We start from the raw sequence: 23,194 nt of genomic DNA, 5'->3' as shown, positions 1-23,194 counted from the left end.
AGTGCATTATGCTTTATAATTGGTCCATGTTTTAAAATACCAACAGTTATACTTCTAAATACTTAATTTCCTCTAAAATTCTGTTACCATCTATATGAAAATAAATTCTTAGGTAAAACAACCAAAATCCTAAGAGTAAGTTATGACTCTTTAGCACCAGATAGTAATTCTTAAAATAGACAACTATTAATTCATCTATAAGTCTTTATAGATAATCCAAGCTAATGATTTCCTCTGTGGTTTTTCACATTTGATCTTAAGGCTTTCATTTATTTTGGGTGTCTTTGTTTTGCTTTGTTTTGTGTTTGTTTTGTTTGTTTGTTTGTTTTGTTTTTTTGACAATGTTTCTCTGTGTAGCCATGACTGTCCTGGACTCGCTTTGTTGATCAGACTGGCCTCAAACTCACAGTGACCTGTCTGCCTATGCTTCCCTAAGTGCTGGGATTAATGGCATGTGCCGGCAGGCCCAGAAAAAAATAATTTTCTTTAAAAAAGATATTCCTCCCACATTTTCTACAATAGCTTCTTAAGCACATTTAAAAATCTGCTACTCTAAGGAAGTTAAGGGTGGAATTGCGAACACCAAAGTCTGGGGCAAACACGGGTGGAAAAGTTTCACCAATGCTTTCATAGCTCACATTCATGATGGAACAAGAGGTCTAGTTTGCTTTTGTGCAAATGGTGATTACAGGAAACAGTATTGTATTGTCCATCTAAGAACCCTCACAAGACAAGATTTTGAAAGTTTTGACCACATAGTTCTCATAAATATTAAAGAAGATAGGAAATTTTAACTGGATCTATGCACTACATAATACATTTATAAATTAAACATTAAGTTATTGTTTATATCAATGATGTTTTAGATTTCATTTTTTTTCTGTATCAATTAAAATAGTTTTAATTCAAATATTGTAAAGGCTGAGTAATAGCTCATTTACTTGAATAACATTCTTGAGGCTTAGGTCTTTCTATAGCACTCCCCTCCCCCAAAACAAACCCCAAACTCATAACTAATATTTTGGTGCCTATAAAATTTATCAGAATTGAGTGAATTTATAGTTGTGTGATTGATATAAAAATGATAACCTATTGATTAAAGTAATATATGATTTCCATTTCTGGAAACATTATGAGCATGCAAACTACAGGAAAATACCACTACACAAGGATTAACTTCTTCCACACATCTTCATATATGGTGCTTTGACATTCATTCGACAGTGGCATGTGATAGAGCATAACAGAAGTTTCAGTAGCTGGCTCATGGTGTGCCATTTGTGCCTGTTCTTCCCCCACGAGACCAGTGTGTCTCAGACTGAGGTTATTTTGTTTTAATTTTAGAGTTATGACACATAGCCTCTGCTGCCTGTGATGGATATAAAACATGTGGAATCTATATAAACTTTATTGTTTCTAGGAACACAGATGTTGAGGTCATCTTTTTCTTCCTTCCTTTCTTTGTTCCTTTGCTTTTTTCTTTTTTTTATAATATCATAGTACAACTTAGTTTAGCCTCCCATATGATTCAATGAAATAGAAAGCACACAAAGATGCAAGATGTCAACACACACACACACACACACACACACACACACACACACACACACACCATTGCAGAAATGATAGCTAATTTTGCCTAACCAAAAAAATGTCTGCTTTAGAAAGGATTCATTTTGTGCTGTCTACATTAGCAAGAATTCCAGTGGGCTGGCAGCTAAGAATTGGTTCTATAGTTATTTTCCTAAGCAAAATTGAGTGGAGATTCAGCTATGTAGTGCTTGTAGCAGTCATGAGACTTGAGTTTTGATCCCCATAATTAGAAAGCAAAATAAAATGTTTTTGAATATACAAGGAAGAAATAAAATAAATATAATAATGGAGAATGTGGCTACATTTCCTGTAATAGAGTAATTATAGCACTGTTTAGTAGAATAGGAATAGTAAATGAACATGAAGATAACTGAATATTACCGTGATAATTGATTACTAGCTCTTCTAAAAAGTCTTCTGTGTATTCTATCTAATGTATTAGAGTAGGAAGCCAATTATCTTAGAGTCAGTAATCTAACCAAATCAAGGTTCACAGCATTAAAAAAAAGAGCTGAACACACTGAAAGAAAAAAGTATAAATGTTAAAGATGGATTTGTCAGTCACTAGACTAGTACACTTTGTGAGCATGTGTGTAACTTAAAAGAAAGAGCAGGAAGTCCTCTCTGCCGCCTTTATCTTTTGACATCTTTGTTTTTGTTTTTTAACTTGGTACAAAGTAACTGCTTTATTGGTCAATCAGAACGATGACAGATAAAAAAACAATCAGAAGCTCAAAAGGCTTTAGAGTAAGAAGAGGGTGTAGCTGCCCAGGCTTCCGGCTAGGATGCCATACTGAAAGATGAGGGCACAATAAGCATCCCTGGGCCTGGATGAAGGAGTGAGCTAGAAGTGGCAGCCAGGTTTGTGTGGCAGCTCAACTACTCCTCCTTGAAAGTCTGTGCTGGATGCCTCAGCTTCCGCAGAAGAAAAATGTGAGCAGAAAGAGACCAGAGCACACAGTGAAGCAGACCTCTGCCTCAGCTAGCTAATACACCAAGGAGGCCACATGGGCCCCACTGCCATACCTAGGGTGCCATCTTTGTTTTTATGAATGAAATCTAAATGTAGGCACAAACCCCATGAAATAGAGACTATAACCTTTCAGATTTACAGACTTTCTTTGTCCCCATGGATGATCTATTCTACGACATTATGATTTTAAGTTAATTTTTAAAAATAGAAGTTAGATGTGGCAACGAAAACCCATGGGGTCTCAACCCTACATAAAGAACTACAGGAAGCCAAGGAATGCTGAGAGCGACAAAGATAGTCTTCCCCAAAGAAGGACACACCAATTGGTTATTCAATACCAAATGATTCACCCTGAAAACACAAAAAGAATGTTATATAGACTGAACAGGTTGTATCTATGTATTTAGGAACATGAATATATATGTATATACATATGCATATGTAAAAATATGCATGTAACAACAGTTAATAAAAAGATGCCATAAAGTTGAAAGAGACCAAGGAGATATAAATGGGAGAGTTTAGAGAGAGGAAAATGATGAGACATTGCTGTAATTTTATTACAATATCAAAATATATAATAACAGAAAGTGAATCATTAAGTTGTAAAATCATAATAAAAAGAATAAAAAAACTACCTAGATCATTTCTTTACAGACCAGACACCAATTCTTAAATGATACACATAAAATTTCAGTGACTAAATCTCACATTTCTTGTAAAAGCTATAGTACATAGTAATTTTTAGTGAAAAGTATCAAATTTAATCCTTCCAATAATAATTATTGTTACAACTGATATGTTTTAAAGGGATAAGTGTAACAATCATATAGTCTTACTAATTCTTGTTCTAAGTAGCTAAATTTAGCATTATCTTTATAGCTATATTAAGACTTCTATCATTAATTTTTTGATAATCACTTACTTGAATACATTTACATTTGTGTTTTGCATCTTACATTAAGATCTATTGAAACTATAGTTTTTTAGTTATTTATTCGCCAATTTATACATTTAATGCAAATACTTGAATTAAGTAAAATAATCAGTTTTAAAACTTCTGTTCCTCCTTTGAAGATTTGTCTGGCATTCATAAAATTATGTGCTGTTTTTATATCTCTTTTTTTTCTTTATTTTTACTAAGATGAAAATGTTCAAATTGAAAGTAACTATTGTAATTTATATTTACTTCTAGCTTATATAAAGACATATTTGAAAAACCAGTTACCATTTTTGAATTATAATAATGCAAAAATAAAACATGTAAAACTATGAAATGAGCAGAGGACTTACTTCGGAATGCATAGGATGATTTCATGCAAAAGAAACCTGTAACTCACTGCGATACAAAACGTCCTTTTGCTTTTGAATCTTACAAGCACATTACTCTCCTATCAAGTAATTAGCAAGATGATAGAGATAGTCTAAGTCCATATATTAAGATATTATCAGAGAAGAGAAGGGCCGAGAGAGAGAGAGAGAGAGAGAGAGAGAGAGAGAGAGAGAGAGAGTTACCGTTAGTTTTTCCTGTGAAGAATCTTCGTTCGTATACTTGCTGATGACTTAATAAAGATGATTTTTTAATCTTTCAGTATCATATTTTTGTTTTAAAATCAGAATTAGATATGTTCTCCTAAATGACTAGTGTCCAAATATAAAAAAGAGCAGGGAGTGGCAGTAGGGTGCCCTCAATCGAGGTGATTAATGCAGGATCTGCACTGTGTCAAAACCCTTTTTGCTGCCTCACATTTTCTAAAAATGGAAAAGGTGAAGCTTTCACACGTAGAGGGCTCCAAATAAACAGTGCGCCCAGCACACAGCTCGTGATACCAGCAGAAATATTTTTTTTCACGCATAAGGAAATTCTTCAGCTAGTTGGTCCCTCCATCCTAATAGGACATTTCTCAATATTAATGTGAAATTCAGTGTAGGGACCCTGAAAATCCTGAATCCCTCAGGCTACGTTTGTCCCCAAGAAGCATTAGCCACATTAAGCCTTAAGGGACTTTTATACAAAACTTACTGGAGTAACACATAGTTTACTTGGAAGAGAAAAAGAAGAGACAAAATAAAACTGGGTCACTGGGATGATTGCTTATCCCATAAACTTATGAGTTATTTCACTTCTCTGCTTTTATTCCCTTACTTTTACCTTCTCGTTTTATAGACAGAAGCACTGTGTCCAGGAAAGAAAGCCTGAATTAGATATAGTTACCCATCAAGTTGTAGATCAGTGGGCAGGGTCTTTATCACCTTCGCTGCATTATTCACAGCCCCTGGCCCTCATGCTGAGACTGACAGCCTAGTGTTCTCTTTCTTCCTTTTTATTTTTAAAAACCTTTTAGTTTTACCTCATGCAAAATATTCACACTATTATTTCTTTTGTTCAGTTTGAAATCTGAAAACTAAACACAATGTAATGGTTTAATCGGTAACTCTTATTATCCCGGTGTGTGCACTTTCTATTCTAACATGTGCAGGACATTTTGCATTCACTATACTTCACTACCCCTTGTCTCAACAGATTTCATCAGTTATTATGGTTGCTGAGTTGCCAATAAATTATTTAGCTGAAATAACTGTTCTCTGGTGGATAGCGTTCTCAGGATGAACTCATCACAATGCAACCACCCCAGGAAATAAAAACTGTATTGAACACATCATATTTCAAAATAAACTTTCAAATAAATGTTACTTAAGAAAATATTTTAAAAATACCAACAATCAAAGAACTATTAATAAGTTAATGACCAGAACAGAAACTGTATAAATGATTAGATAAATGTGACATTTTTCAAAATAACTTGTTAAAAATTACATTGTAGGTCACATCAGACCTGGTATTTTCTTGTTCATTGAGATGAATAAGCAATAATCATTTCTTAAGTACTTAGCATGAAATTCTGGCTTTTGAACTTATATCAAATGAAAATATATGCATTTGAAAATAAAATACATACATTTTTATTTAGATTAGTAATTTTCTTAGATTCCACATGTTAATATCAAATTGATAACCAAAAATTAGCAGATAATAACTTTGAAACTCAGTTTAAAAATGGGAAACCATTGAAAACTGGCTGTATTTATAACGGTGTTTAGGCTTCACTTGCCTGTTAGAACTTTTTTTTTTTAAACAGCCGCAATAGGTTATTTACAATTGAACTCTTTATAAGATATTTACAAGACAACCAACTTTACACATCAGAAATGGTATCAAAAGTATGAATTACAGCACAGACAACGATATGAAACGGGCATAAAACAAAGCTGAGGTGGAGAGACAAGCAATTTCTCTTTTAATTTATTAATGCTAGCTTAGTTTTGCTGTTAGCAACGGTGAGGCTCATAAGAAGCCATTTTGAAAATATGTCATCACAATCTGATCATAGATAGACAAACAAACACAAACAAACAAACCCGGTACTCTGAAAATATTCTCCCTCACCGTTACCACCACATAAGGATTGCTCTTCCGCTTCCCATCCTTCCATATTGTCCGTTCTTGTCACTCCCATGCTTACTTTTCTTTCTTTTGGCTTTAAGTTTCCATAATAAAGTTATAACTGTGTTGGACGTTTACAACATTAGAGCACTCGTCATCTAAATTCAGTTACTCTTGTCAGTGATTTTGTACCTTCCAAACTTTGCCTCTTATTCTCATGTGCGTTATCAGTGTAAAAAGTGACTCTTGCTCTTTCTTTCAGTCTAATGGGGACGCATTTGCTTGGTTTTTCTTAGTTCAGTGTCTGTTGCTGTGACGATCATTTCAATGGTGTCTCTGTATTCAATGGTGCCTACAGTATTACTGGTAGAGAATTTTTTCTTTGTGTATAACAAAGAGTTTTCGTCAAATGCTCTTGCTCTTCCCTGGTCCCTTCTGCAAAGTCTTCTATGAGAATACTTGCTTTTTCTGTCTCTGTTTTGTGTCATTTTTTTTCCCGTGGTTCCGATCTTCTCTTTAACTCCCATCTTTGAGGGCTGATTATAGGATACTTTAGGCCAGACGTGTTTGGCTTAAGTCTGACTGGTGATCTTTTACTTTCCTGTTCTTAGGTGTTTGCACCTTTTTCATTACTGGGAAGTTTTCCTTTACTATTTCTGTGGATGGGATGTGTAGTATATTAGCATTCTCAGGTTCCTTTGACTGTAATATGCATCTACAATGCTGCCCCAAATTTATCAATGAGTTTCCTTATTACTCTTCATTTGTTTATCTTTCTTCTCCTCCAGCTGTCTTTTTAAATACCCAGTTTCCAAGACCACAAATCGACTATTCTCTGTGATATAGCTGGCTATGGACACCCACCCTCCACATCAGTGTTAATTTCATTTAATGGTTTATTCACCTCAATGATTAGCTCTTGCTATTTTTAAATTGCTTCCATCCTGGTGTTTCGGTGAGAGTACTGCATCTTTGCTCTTTCTCTGTCTTGTAGAAGCCCATTCATTATGCTTATTTAAAAGCAAACAAACAAACAGCTTCAAATACTCCACCTGACAATTATGTGCTTTGCTTATTACCTGGCTGGTAAGTACCACATATCTTGCCCAAAAGTTGTCTAAAAATTCATGATGTGTGTGAATAAAACATTAGAGCAGTTGTAGTCCAGTGCTTGTGAACAGTATTTGTTTGTGTTTGGCCTTCTAGGAACTCTAGATTTGAACCTGTGGTCACTTCTGTCTTAGCACTGAATGGTTTACCACTGAAGGTTCACTCTATGTCCACTTTTTATGAGCTGTCAGAGCTCTAACACCAGAGAGTGACCCAAATCTATTTTTGTCCCCAATCCACATTCCTGCCTTCATCATAACGCAGAGGTAAAGCATCTGAAAGGTGAACACATCCTCCGCAGTTCTGTCTTTGGAGACTACAGGAGACCCAGATGCCTCTTTGGAAGTCGCTGCTGGGTCCAGCAAACACACTCGCAATGCAGTGTTATAGATAAAGGATGCAAAGAATTTCGTATGTTAGTGTGAAAACTTAAACAAAATCAATTAAAATAATCATTACAATATATCAAGAGATAAACACTGTAGAAAGACTGAACTAGACTGGACTGAAAAAAATATAGCCTGGGCAGGAATGGTGAGAGATTTTTGCATTTATTAGCATAGTAGGATTTACTTTCTTTCTGGTAATGCTAATTTACAATCATTCAAGGTAGCCAGTTATGATCAAATATATTGTTTCCAAGCTTTATAGTAAGCATAAAACAAAAATTTAGAAACAACAAATCCAAGTAATAAGACAGGAATGCAAACATATTGCAAGGATAAATTATTAATCACAGGGAAGTTGGTTAGGCTAGGAGAAAAAAAGAAGTAAGTTATAATAAAGCTATAAAGTAAATTACAAAATACTACAGTAAGAATTTATGTATCCAAAATTATCCTTTAAAGGCTACAGTGGATTATGATATCCAGCTAAAAGACATACAGTGATGAGCCATATCAAACCTACAAGGAGATAGTACAGTTGATGATGACTCTTATTTCACCTCTATGGGTATGCTTTGAACTCACTAGTTTTGTGACACTAGTTTAGTCACCTGAAAAATAAACCTCACAGTACTGCCTACCTATTGAATGAAATGGCTTAATACTTGCATCACAAAAGACTGTGGAAACTGCTGTGAATAGTAGATCATTACTTCAGTGTTATCTTCTCACCATGAGCTTCACCCACTTTAAATATATTCAAGGGAATATATTTGAATCATTTGAAGAATGATAAATTAGTCACATTAGACTCATTATGAGCTTTTGCTTTTTTAAGACGTGAAAAGCGGAAAAAGATTTATTCAATGTGGACATATTGAGAAGAGGGACAGAGAGGCCCAGAGACAACCAGAGTCTGTCTTCTTTTTTTTTTTTAAATTCATTAATACATTTATTAACTGTTATTAAACATTAAAAAAAAATAGACTGCTTTGGCTATTTAAGATGCCTGAAGATTCCATATAAATTGTAAAAAGATTTTTCAATATCTGTAACATAATCATAGGAATTTTTAAAAAATAAGAATTGCATTAAATTTAAAAACTCAGTTTGGGCCACATGCATTTGAATGATATTGGATCTTCTATATCTCCTAATCCATGAGAATGGAAAAATTACTTTTTTTATTTTTTATTTTTTATTTTTTTTGTCTTCTTGAATCCTGGTGATTCTTGAACCCTTTATTCGAAAGCAAGAGATATGCATAACTATGCACTGCAGCCAAGGGTGGCCCTCTGCCCACCAGGTCACAGATGGTAGTCTCTCTTGAAAAATAAGTCCTCCAGTCAGGTCATTTTTAAAAGGAGTTTGCATTTGATAAGAGGCCCTTTCATGAGCAGCATCAGGACACACTAGCACTGTAGCTGTAGGTATAGTCAAAGCTCTCACTAAATGGATGGGATGCTTTACTCCAGCATCCCTCCCACCACAGAACCACTGCAATGTGTTGGAGACCATTTCTCTAGGTTTTAACATTTTAAATGAGAACATAATAAATTTTTTTGCCAAGTTTTAATAAAGATTATGGCCTAATATAATGAATATTTTCAAAATATTGAATATTATAACTGGTTATTAATGCTCATTAATAAAAGCAACAAACTAAGATTATTTATTTTATGATCTCAAAGCATACTCTCTCTTACATAGACACATATTCTGATAAAACACCTTTACCAAATGCAGCATGGGGAGTAAAGTGTTTATTTGGCTTGCACTTCCTGTTCACAGTCCAGAAGGATACTAGAGACAATAATTGACGCAGAACCACAGAAGTACACTGCTCACTGGCTCGCTCCCTCTGGCTTGTATTTATTTAATCATCAAGAGTATTCAATTCCTTTTGCAAAAGGTGTGATTAGCTGGAGTTTGTTTGCTAAAGTGAGCTTATGTTCACATTAGCAAAGCTCTTAGGGTATGGTACTAACCACTACTCAATAAAACATGTCACCAAAACCAGAGAGACATCTTTCAGCTAAATCAGACTAAAAGTACTATTCTTTTACTGTAAACGTTTGTGTGATGATGAGAAAAAACATACCATTTCCTGAGTAGACTGTCACAAGAAGGTATTAAACATATCAGTTATATATATATATATATATATATATATATATATATATATATATAACTTTTGTGGAAGAATAGACTCTGGCAGAAATTATATAAATATGTAAATATATAAATGATAGATAGATAGATAGATAGATAGATAGATAGATAGATATGTAGGAAGATAGGTAAATGGCCCTTCCTTGTTTCCAAACCCATTCCTGAGCACTTACCCCGTAACACAATGAACTGTAGGTCTCTAAACAAATAGAGAGATTATCCACTGGTGATATTCCTTCAGGACCCTTACAGACAGATGTGAGCTATAGTCATGCATCATGGTTTATTATCATTATTTCAGTTTATGCATCCCAGACTAAGGATTTTATTTTTTAATTTAACATTTAATTTATTTGGTATTACAGTAGACAGAAAGCAATATCCCATGATTTTTCTTTGTTATAGAACATCTGCACAATAAAAAATATTTATGTCAAATGTTATGTCAAAAAATTCACAAAATGATTTTAAAATCATGTATATCTGTTTATTCTCTTTTAGAAAGTAATACATTTTTATTTAAAAGTATAGTTTAAGAGATAGTGCTTTAAGGTTTTATACTATGTATTGTTCCCTGAAGTGTTTTTGTAAGTGGCAGAATCAACACCATGTACAAATTGTAAATAAAATTATCTGAAGAAACATAGATTACCATTCTGATAACCTGACTAATGTTCATGGTACCAGGACCCAAAGATTTTTTAAAATTGCAGGATGATGAAGACATTGGAAATATGGTTGATTTGTAGCAGTCTGGCTTTGCTGGGTGGGTATATACACAATATGGTTTCTGAGAAAAGCAAGGAAGACAGAAATCAACTTGGGTTTCCAAAAAAATAATATTCATTAGTACAAAATATGGTAAAAATGAAAGATTATCATGAGATTATTCAATATTTTTTGAGCTCACACTTAACATTGGTCCTGGCTACAAAGCTAATGATAAATTGGCTGTGGAATTCAAACACATATACTAATCTGCCAGCTTTAATGAAGGAACAAAAATGTCTTGTTAGAGAACAAAAAGGTAACTTATGACTGAAACACACACACACACACACACACACACACATATTTATCCTTGTTTTAGAAATCATCTTTTATCAGATGAAAATTCTATGTATCAAAATGTTAAAATTATTTTGACTGTTAAGAAAATTCAGAGTAATTTCAGTTTATTTTTCCAAATTAAATTTTATTATAAAGTTTCATTAAAAATAAGTTACACTAAAATAATTAGTGATATTGACCTATTTACGTATTTGGGTGTCAGTGTTCATCTGCCATGGCACATATGTGGAGGTCAGAGAACGAATTGTGGGAGTTCATTCTCTTCTACTACGTGGGTCTCAGAGACCAAACTCAGGTCTTTAGGCCTTTACCCACTGAGCCATCTTGCCAGTGCTTTATTTTTAATTATAACGTATTCAGATTACATCCCAGTTGTTATCCCCTCATTTGTGTATTCCCATTCCCACCCACCCTCTCTCCATCACCTTATTCCCCTCTCCTAGCCCTCTGACAGAAGGGTACCTTCTCCTTTACCATATGACCACAGCCTTTCAGGGCTCATCTGGATAGCCTGTTTCCTCTTTTGCTCTGTGACATTGGACCTCCCCACCAAGGGAAAGTGATCAAATTGGGGGTACCCAAGTTCATGTCAGATAAGTCTCTGCTCTCCCCACAACTATGGAGAAAGAGCTGTCCCTTTGGCTAGATCTGAACAGAGCGTCTAGGTTTACTCCATACATTGTTCTTTGTTGGTACAACAGTGTTTGCAGATCTTTGGAGGAATCTCCATCCCTGACCTCAAGCTGTTCTGTAAGGCAACAGTAATTAAAATGGCATGGTTCTGGCATAGAAATAGGCTGCATGATCAATGGAATCAATCTGAAGACCTGGAAATAAATCCATACACCTATGGACACTTGATTTTTGACAAAGAAGTCAAATCCATACAATGGAGAAAAGATAGCATCTTCAACAAATGGTGCTCATCTAACTGGACGTCTACATGAAGATAGATGAGAGTAGATCGATATTTATCACCCTGCACAAAACTCAAGTCCACGTAGATTAAAGACCACAACATAAAGCCAAACACACTAAATGAGTTGCAAGAGATTTTCTACAGGTTTTGTTTGTAAATGGTATTTGGAGGAAGCTGGCCACAGGGTAGCTAACCTGGGGCAGAAACTAAGAAGGACAAGGCATTCTGTATGCCTGGAAATCCATAAACCACATGGCAACATTTAGTGATCAGATCAGAGGAGGAAACCTGTCAAATGAAAGCCACTCAGACATTGAAAAATAAGCAGGTCATGCATTGTACTGCTAAATATTGGAAGGGTTTTGCCCAGAATAGCGAATGATCAAATCATTCCACTTATATTTTTAAAATATTTACATAATTTTCAAAGATTAATTATATTAAATGTCTCATACATTGATTTAATATACATATATATATTAACACACACATCACTATTCATACTTTCTAGTGGACCCCCAGGACTAAATGATATTTTACTGAACACTGCTCTTATTTTACTGAGCGGTGAAGAGACCTGCATATGACCTTCTGACCAAATCCCTCATAACCAACACTCTGCCCAGTGTCTATATATTGGGCATTATTTACACTTAAGACATAATGAGACATGCCACTCTTATCTTTGATGTACATGGTTAATATTATTTATTGTGATACCTTCCACACTTGTTGCTGTTCCATTTTAAGTGGCTGAATAACACTGTATTATGTTATGTTATTTTAATTTTGTTTAAACTTTGTGAGATTATAATACGATCAGTTTTCCCTCTTCCTTTCTCATCTTCTAAGACCTTGCATTCATACCCCCTTTGTTATTTTTTGATTTTATAGACTCTTTGTCTTTAATTATTGTTTGAGATTATATATACTTTTTTAAAAGACCACGTTTATCAAAGTTGGAAGGTAGCCTGTTGGGCTTTTTCTTCAGTCATGAGAACAGTCATCATACAGCCTCACAACTTTCCCTGTAATTTAAGGAAACATGTTGGTTGCCTAGGCAAGGATATTCATATTCATATTGCTTAGACACATTCTTCTTGCTAGTATTTAAATTTTATACAGAATATTAGAAATACAAATTCTGTAATTCCAGCATATATACCCTAAACCAAAATTAAGTATTTTATAATTCAAAAAAACACAATATATTTTCTGAAACTATTTGCTTTTAACTACTTCAGATTTGTAAGATATACGTAAGTCACATGGGCAAACCATACTTTTCTTTTTTTAAATAACTACTAAAAATATATTAAATATTTTTCCTCTATATCGTGTGTCTAAGTGGTGTGTGTGTGTGTGTGTGTGTGTGTGTGTGTGTGTGTGTGTGTGTGTCCATTTCTGCCTGTACACATGAAGGCCAGTAGAGTGTGTCAGATTTCTCAAAGCTGAAGTTTCATATCTGTGAGCATCCCAACATAAGTGCTGGGATACAAAATCTGATCTCCTTGCTAGCATAACGTTCCAGTCTTGACCATCAAGCCATCTCTCCAGCCCCAGTGATTTATTTGCTACTAGCCCAACATAGATGTCCTCTGAGAGATTCCACCAAGCATAGGATGGGTACAGAGACTGGGACTTGCAGCCAGACTCAGAACAAAGCACTGAGAGTAGTGTGGAAGAGTTGGGGGAGAGAAGGACCCAAGGGGGTCAGGAGCTCCACAAGGAGAAGCCATCAAGGCTGGCAGATCTGGAACCAGGGGGGCTTTCCCAAACTGATGCACCCACCATGGACATTGCAAGCAGAAAGCCTAGACACCCTGTTCAGATGTAGCCAATGGACAGCTCATTCCACGTTGGAGGGGGAGGAGAGTGGGGACCGCCTCTGACATGAACTCTGGTACCCCCCCCCCTTTGACTGCTGCCCCTTGGTAGGGCAGCCTTCCTGGCACACACAGGAAGGGGAAGCAGGTTATCCAGATGAGACCGGATAGGCTGTGGTCAGATATTGGGGGAGGAGGTTCTACCTGTGCCTTGTCAGAGGACTAGGGGAGGGGAATAGGGGTGAAGAGGGAGGGAGGGTGGGAACAGGAAGAATGAGAGGATTACAATAGGGACGAAATGTGAATAAATTATAATAAATTTAAAAAATCAAAAAAAGAAAGGGGAAAATTAGAGTATAATGTCAAAACTTTTACTCATTTATTTATTTGATTTAATATTTTTTTGCTAAAATTTTTGATCATTTTAAAATAACCAGAAATATTTGTATATAGGAGTGGTATGAGCTGACCCACTGCATTTAAGTTTTTGTGCAACATAAACATTTTACTCATATATTGAAAATAGTTTTAGAAACCACATTCTGGAATGTATAATATCACTAACACCACATATCTCCTTAAAGAAGGTTTGCCATATTTTCAGCAACCTAAAACTTATATATGAGAAAATTCCAAAAGATATTTCAAATTAAAATATCTAAAAGTAGTTTTTCCCAGACTTCTTTACATATTCTCTAACAGTAAAGAAGGCATTAATTAATTGGAATAATCTGGAAATACTTCATTCAGAAGGGCCTAGGAAGAAAAAAAAACTTAAAAAGAGAGGAAAATAAATATGGAGAAGAAAAAGCAGTAATGGAAAGAAACTTTTAAACTCTGATATATATCAAGAATTATAACTGCAACCTATATACAGAGTCATATTAGCATCAGTGAGATGTGCAATTCATAACAGATAGCAAAAGGGAATGTATTCTCATTCCTTATATATTAGATAATTCTGAGACCCTTTAAGTAAAATACCTATGATATCACTATAGTCATAAAGATATACACATTTAATTTCTCAAAGCATCATTAATGTGTATGAGCTTTAGTTTTATAACTTCCTCCATTGCTGGCTCATACACAAAAGGGTGGCCTTTAATCACATATTTCAAGGCTAAAAGCATGCAGACAGGGGGGGAACTTTAACATAGGAAAGCAGCTAGGGAAAATGGTCTGTTTGATAAATGGACAAACCTCCTGACTTTCCTTTTATTTGGGACTCTATCATGAGATAAAACGCAAACGAGAATTAATAACACTATGCATGCATTTACCAGAAAATAAATAAAGCACAAAGACAATTATACCATTTTCTAATGTTTTAGGATGATAGTTGATTTGTTACAGTTTTGAGTTTATGAATTAAATCTTTGTAGCAGCTTCATTTATCATTAAATAGTCTGTTTTTATTAGCTGACATATAACTACCTTTGTGCTTATACATGTATTTTGAACTAGAAAAATAAAAGAGCAGGTATAATCATCTATATTAATCATAGAATCAGACATGAGTGATAGGATGGAAATAAAAGGGCCAGTTAATTTTTATTGGCAGCATACGTGGAATAAATACCTAGTTGCCCTCATTTTTACGTTTTCAAAATTTGATTTGTACCACAATGAGGGAGTTTGTTAACCATAAATAAGTACTAATGGTCCATTTAACATATCCTCCAGAATTTTCAGACACAAAATAAGCACTCAGTAATTGTAACAAAGAAAGGAGAAAGGGGTTTAGAATGAGCAACATTCCCAGTAGGCTCCTGTGTTTGAACACTTGGGTCCCAGTTGGTGGCGCTGTTTGGGAGTGTTATGTAATCTTTAGGTCATGGAGCCTTCCTGGAGGATTGCATCACTAGTGGGTGGCATCTGGGGTTACAGTCCGTCCCAGCTTCCTCTTATCTTTCTCTGGTTTTCTGTATGGATGAAATATGGTCATCCAGCTTCCTGAATGGCTGGCTGACATACAGTGCTGATGCTATGCCTTCTCTACCATTACAGACTATTCCACCAGGATCTGTAAGCCTCCCAAATTCTTTCTTCCCTATGTTTCTTTTTGGCAAGGTATTATATCACAGCAACAGAAAAGGAACTAAGTAATTTGGAGTTAAGAAGCCATGTAGGGGACATATTTCAAAAGACTGAATGGAACAGGCAGAGACGGCATTAAAAAGTGGAAAAAAATCATTCCAAGTCAATAATTCTGTGAATCATCTAGACTCCTCAGTCCAGTTTAAATCTGATTACCTGGCAAATAGACATGAATTAAAGGGGGCTCAAAGAATTCTAAGGAGCATTTAGGCACAGGTTATTTTCGTATAATGACATAGAGGAAAGTGACCTTTGAATTTCATGTAATTTTTAAAAAATCAAAACAGCATATCAATAAAACTTTAAGATATTATATTTTATGAAAGATTTCCACTTTAAAACATTTTAAGAGAACAGTAATCTGAGGATAAATTTGGTTGTAGCACAAATGGAAACTTCTAGGAACCTAGAAGACATCTATAGTGTTGTAATAGTGTCAGGAACAAACAAGGAAAATCTAACATAAGGTTAAAATTCATCAAACTATTGAAAAAAGTTATGAGTAAGACACGTTAAATATCACTGATACACAACACATTTTAGTAAAAAAAAATGGTCTAATTTTTTCCCCAAAGTGGGCTAAACTGTTTCCTTGCTCTTTAATCGTCTGTAAAAGTGGAACACTTATGGTTTTGAAGAAAAATTTACACTATACTGCATTGATTTTATTTTTCAGGAAAATTTAAGGTTAAATTTTCAGGATCTTAACATATGATTATTTCAATGAATCAACTTGGGGCCAACCTAATTGTCAATAGAAGATGTCTGATACTTTTACCTAATGCCACAGAAAAGAAACATTCACAGAGAGAACTCAAGTGAAATAAGAGAAATACGAGTTATGGTCAATATATTAATACATCACTGTTTCATAAGAGCCTGGGATGATAGAATACATATTTAATGTCATGGATATATATATCTCATTGCTCATTTTGTATTAGTTTTTTAAAATTTTCAAACATAAATCTAACTGAATCCTGAATAGTATTAACAGGATTTAAATAGTTTTCATATCTTATACTAGAGTTTAAAAGGAGGACAATATTCTCTTATCTGAAAGAGGGAATATTGCAATACTTTAAGTGTATCATGGAAGAGGTAATAATCTAATATTAAAATTTGAAAATATTTCAAAATGTATTATAATGGCATGTTTTTAAAATAAAAAATCATATACACCTAAGTATGAAAGCACATACAACTTCAAATGAAGATTAAGGATTAGATGAATATCATAACTGATATTTGAAATATCAGTAACAGTGTTTTGAGAAGTAAATTGAGAAGAGACATGGATGATTTTTTTTTCTGTTTCGGTGTTGAGAAGATATTTATTATATGTTCTGTTTTTCCAATATTCCTTGAAAATCTGTCTCCTGTTCTCTCTCCAGCGGTTTATGCTCTATGATGGTGGTCACTTGGACAATATTTTTACATGCTTAAATGGCTAGACGATCTCACTGTTCTTGAGGCAATGTTATTTCCTATCTATTTTTTTTTTTTTGCAGGAACCTTATGTTAAAAGTTTTAGTAATCCTTCTGTTAGAATTTGAAATAGGAAACTTTTTATTTTTGTGAGGTCACTGGTGATGAAATTGTATTGCAGAAGGTTATGTCCTATCCTACCTATATATCCCTTGACATCTGACATCTGAGCATGGTTAGCCAAGGCATCTACCAAGTAAGCCAGGGACCACACACCATGAAAAGAGAGGGCAGATGAATACACTCTTATGTGTATAGAGAAAAGGCTATACCTTGGCTTTTCTTTTCTTCCTTTTCCCCCGTTTTTGAACATCATGACCTTTGCAGAAATGTATGGAATAGATTTTCAACTAGTCAATATTTCTACTACATATAATTCTCCTTTGTAAACTATGATTTGATTTTATGAATAATATATAAATTCTATTTTTATTCACTCAATATGTTCCTCAGTAAGGTATCAAGAACTATAGGGTATTGAAAAACAAAATATATAAAATGGTGAAGAAATTTAAAAGGGATATTTGGAAAAATATTTGGCTTTCCTCCAAAAGTCCTTGAGCTTGAAAGAAGGCTTAATATTTTCTGACAGGAGCCCTCTCCCTTAGATAAAGTACACTCAGTTTCTGCTTCCAACCAGAACCAACAATTTTGTAATAAAATTTGAAAACGAGACTCAGGTGACTGTTTTTGCACTGCTTGTTTAAAATTTGCTTAAACTTCAAGTTACATTTTCACGATTTCGTATGTTCAGCGCATTGAACATGTTCTTTATTACAAGAAGTTTGTGGTTTTACGCTTTTCTAAATAAGCATTGTTCATATACCAGAAGAATCAGATTTCCATGGATGGGTTCATGTCACTGTATATGGAAGGGCTGCCCACAGGTGCTTGGAAGCAACAAAGAAATGAAGGAAAGCAGCTAAAATTAAAGTTTCACAGGTCCAGATTCTGCTGCTGTTTGTAAAATCTCAGACCTTGGCATTTCAGTATCACAGCTGGCAAGTAACAATAGAAGGTGAAGTCTGTAGCGTGTGCATGCCCTGTTAGTGGTAGGAAAAGGGGACGTGAAATCCAGAAAGAACTTCACCCTGCTTGAATAAAATAGAACTGTGCTTGACAGCCTGCTACACTCTATTATAAATGAGGCATTCTCCTATTATTGGAGAAATGTCCTGACACATTGGGTATTATAATTTATATAGGTAAACATAAGAAACTCAAAGGATGAATGTTTGTACTTCTTGGTATTTCCTTTCTGATTATTTACAAAATTGTCATGACTAAGATTGTTCTTTGTGTCATTACCTTATTTTTTTGCCATTGTTTAGATACTTTTTCCTTCTAGAAAGAATACACAAAGGACTTAGAGACTGCAGAGGTCATTGAAGTACACAGTATGTTAATATCAAATAGCTCATAGCATAGGTTCTTATTAGGATAATACAAGTACACCCTAAAGTCCATCCCCAATGATTCATTTCCAGAAAGAATGATATTACATATGCTGCACACAAAAGTGTGAGCCATAGGAATGCAAATTCCTCTGGCTTATTATTCTTGGCAATAAACCTATCGTGTATTGTTTATAGAACTCACTACCACATGGAAAGAAATTGTCTTAATGCTACCCCAGAGCACTCTTATTCTAGTGGTCCATAAAAATCTGGACATACAGACCAAATTACAAGTCTACACTCCAAATAAAAGCGAACATTTATAAGAAAAGTGTGAAGAACCTAATTTCTGTTCTCGAGTCACAAGCCAATATAGCGGCTTAAAGAGAATAATACTAGCATAGGGTATATTCCATGTATGTATATAAATTTGTGCTCCAGAGAAAGAAGAAAAATATTTACTAGTTTTTATCACTGAGTAAATTCTAATATACTTTTTCTGTATACTGAAGCATCAGGTAATCAGCTATTTTATATTTCACAAGGAATATTCTACATATTATAACACAGTAGTTCATGGCCAAGAATCGTTGTATGAGTTAATACGCATGAACAAACTCAATCGTGTTTTTTAAACCTAGGAGTCAAGATAAGACTGAGATCTTGTATAAGATTTCATTTGACTTAGGAAGTCACTGGACCTACTGTACTTATCGTCATTAATATTACATTTTGAAATGAAAACTTGGTCTTGAAAGAATGCTTCTTCTGAAAAATAGAAAAATGGCCATTATACCCTTCATTTAGATTTTAGAAAAGTTTGAATCTTACTATTCTCAAAGTTTTCAGTTGAATCTTTAATAAAGCCATAAATGATTTAAAAGAATTCTCTCTCTACACTTTTCAATCTGATACTTACACTCCTCCAACTATGGCACATGTGACACTGGGGGGTGCCACTATTAGCAAGTAATAACTTCCAACATTATCTGAACTTAAAAAAAATAACTATGTTCAACTTAAAACTTAAAATCTATCTATAATAATGACAAGATGTGATGGAGATTGATTTACATTTAGAATTTTGGATGCACCAAGATAGGAAAGATGTTTTCTTCAAGGCTGCCAAATACAAATAGCCAAAACACTAAGAATGTAACATTTATATGTTTTGTGATTGTGTCGTGGTTCTTTTTGCTGTAGGTAGTTTATTGTAGACATGTGTAATAAAATAAATGTATATATAAAATATAAAATGGTTAATTAGTAACAAAATTTAAAAAAAAACCAAAAACTAGAAACCAAAAAAGTTAGAAACAATAGAAATATTGAAATTATACATCAAATGGATTTGGAAGATATCTGCAGAATATTCTATCCAAATGCCAAAGAATACACATTGCACTCAGTAGGACATGACAGCTTTTCGAAAATATATCACAAACTGTGATGTAAAATAAAGCTGCATAAATTCAAAAGAAAACTATGTTTATAATTTCCCACAATGCCAGCTCCAATCCTCCTGGTCTTTACTTTCCATTTGTCATAAATCTTAGATCCACAGAGACGCTAAAGCAGACGGGACAGACACTGAGCTGATAGAAGTTCTTGCCTCGTCCTGGTTTCCTTACTATAGTCTCTAAATTCAAACACTTCCTGCATGTCCAATATGTACAAGCTCCATAGAAGAACTAAAATGAATAAAATACAGCCTGGAGACCAGAAAGTCCGAAGATAATCTGGTAAATGTGCTGCTTTTAAATATTTTCAAGATAGGAAAATCTCAAGGCAGAATGCCTATGAGTGGTGACGTTTCTTCTCCTTGGATTTCGTTTGGAGACTTTCATCCAAGACATACGCCGTAAGGACAGAGTGACTAAGTATCTAGCATAATTTACCTGAATTCTGGGCCTTAAGGCATCCACAAAGCTACTAAAAAACAAAGTCAAATTTCCCACAATACATTATGTTTCACTACCTGAATTTTAAACATAGAGTATGAAAAAAAAATGACTAATTTTCTGACCCTGGATCTTGCTCTCTCTATTTAACAAGTGTTGTGACATAACTGCAGTGCACCATTACTCTGTGAATGACACTTTTGTGTAACACTTTTCTGATGATTAACCAAATTCTAAACGCAACTATTTCAAAGGCTGCTCTGGGACCACTGCCACTTTATTTATGCAGGAACCAAATTTATTGGTATTTTATGATAGCAAGTTTTCAGAAAGAAAATTATCAATTACTATTCTATATATTTTATTAATATAGTATTACTATATTACATATGATAAGCATTTCAATATAATGCTTTTAAGCACTATCACAATTGACGATAGAGAAATTCAATACAATTATAACTTGATATGATATTTTTTGGGTAAGATAATCCTTCCAGAAACCTTGTTTAAAATATGTTACAAATAACCTAACTACAAGAATATAAACTGAATAAAATAAAACCATGCATTATGTAATAAAAACCTAATCATAAATTAATACAAAGTAGTAATTTTTAAAATAAAAGAATGTATAAAGTAGGCTAATAATCTTTAATACTTGGAAGACAGTAATGGTAGGGAGTACCTACCAGTATTATATATTTATTAGAATAAATATTTCCTATTACAAATATATTTACATTTACTAACTGACAAAGATTTTTTCTAAAATTTTTCAATTATTGATAATTCGGTCCAATTCTATGGCTAAAGTGAGATGAGGAATTAAAGGTCTCATTTACTAGAATTTCTTTGCAATTCATTCATGGCCCTATTAACTTTTAAGGAATGATGGATGAATGTGAAACTTGAGGCAATAAGCCTATAAAACATACATCCTCACATTTATGCATGGATATTAAGTTGGGCACTCTGTTTTTATAAGGAACATGAATTTTATGTCTTTATCCTTGAGATTCTGCATGTCTTTTGCCTCTAAACATTTATAGAATGCTAAAAATGTTATTTTTAGAATGGCAAATGTAGCTCATAGTTATTTAAAATATCAATGTATTAGCTCTGGCAAAAATCATTTTATTGACATCTGTGTATTTTGAAGAATGGAGACAAAAAGAGGAATATGCCGCAATCATATTTTTTATTATCTAATCATATGCACAGTGTACTATGAATCTTTTCGAAAACAAATTTTGGGGAGAATACAGCTGTGATATATTTGGATGATTAGCAGTTTGAACTGTAATTCATGTAATCAAAGACATAATAGTTGACAGTAAGAACTCATATATAAGCTGAATTAATGAATATATTATTTTCTATTATTTATTTACTGATATGTCAATATCATAAATGACCTTAAAACATACCAATATAATGAAATATAATGTGGACTATGCCATATCTTTTCTCTCCTTCAGAATTATATTTTAAAGGAAAAATTTAAATATTATTTTATGAAATTAATATTTTAATTTGTAGCAATAGATATATATTATATCAGATTTATCATTAAATAGTTAACATTTATATACCTTGTCTCAGTTTAGCAAATTTTGGAACTCAATTTCTGCACATAGTCTCTGGTTAGGTATCATAGTGGACAGCACAGGTCAATAGGGCAGGTTAGGTAGAGGAGTTGTATGAACTTCATTTTTCTATCTGAGGCATCTTCTCCCTAAACACCATATTTAGAGGAACATAAGCAAGCAACTGTCACATTTAAATACCACAATGACTATAGAAACAAATCCTATATGAGTGCAATTAAGGGGAAACTTTTCAAAACAGAGAGGGTAATTAAGTAGAAAATGTGTGGTTAAATCCACACAAAAAATGTTGGATGGAAGGATCCCTTTGCACACAGAAGAACACCAAATATGAAAGGAAAGGGGGTGGGTGGAAACTCAGCATAGGCAAAATTACCATATTTACTGAATAGAAGGCCAGTTTGGCTCTGGAAAACTTTCTTTTCTTTCCCCAAGAGAGAATGGCTACAGGCCAATAGATACAGACCTAAAATAGAGCATATACCATGGTAACCATAGTAATGAGTAGAAGGAACTAAAAAAGCTGGCCTTGGGTGAGCAGATGTTCAGTCAAAGCAAGAGTGAAAGCATGAACTGCAATTCACAGCCTCCATTTTCCTCCATACAGTAAGACAGTGTTCTGAGAGACAGGCTCTCAGAATGTCTCTAAGGAAGAGGAGGAGCCAGAAGGCTAGAGGTACACTTCAGAGACACTGGCACCTAGTCCCCATGCAGGTTCCTGAAGAGATGATAACTATTTCCATAACATGTTTCCACACGGACTTCATTAGAAAGGATATTGGATTACAGTAGTATAAAATATGCCCTCCACGTTACTGCTACAATAGGCTTTAGGAATTCTAATCTAAATATATTTGTGCTAAGAACAGTTATATGTATTGTGCAAACACCTTCCCTCGATCTCATACTGTCTTCCCTACAGTGGTGAAATCACCATAGTTAGGAGCAAGGGCACCAGGTAGACAGCCTGGGTTTAAATTGGCTCCTCCAGTGACTTTGGACAAGTAATTTCACTTTGTTACTCTCAATTCATTTATAGAGAAAAAGGGATTACACTGTGAAACCCTATCTCACTACTATGCTGATCAATATAATATAGAAGTAGGGGGTGAGTTTGTAGCATTAGTATGCTTTTCTACTGTTATTCAATCCAATAGATTATTCTACAATATATGCCAATAAATCCAAAATAGCTGTCAATAA

General features: G+C 34.0%; 1 protein-coding gene across 1 annotated transcript in view; it reads right to left on the bottom strand.

The window, feature by feature from the left end:
• Positions 1–23,194, bottom strand: part of SEMA3A (semaphorin 3A) — a 460,613-nt gene that overhangs the window by 316,191 nt on the left and 121,228 nt on the right. The window lies entirely within an intron of this gene.

The sequence above is a fragment of the Acomys minous genome (assembly GCF_964271855.1).
Source record: "Acomys minous genome assembly, chromosome: 6".
Taxonomy (NCBI): domain Eukaryota; kingdom Metazoa; phylum Chordata; class Mammalia; order Rodentia; family Muridae; genus Acomys; species Acomys minous.
This window is presented reverse-complemented; position numbering and strand designations above follow the sequence as displayed.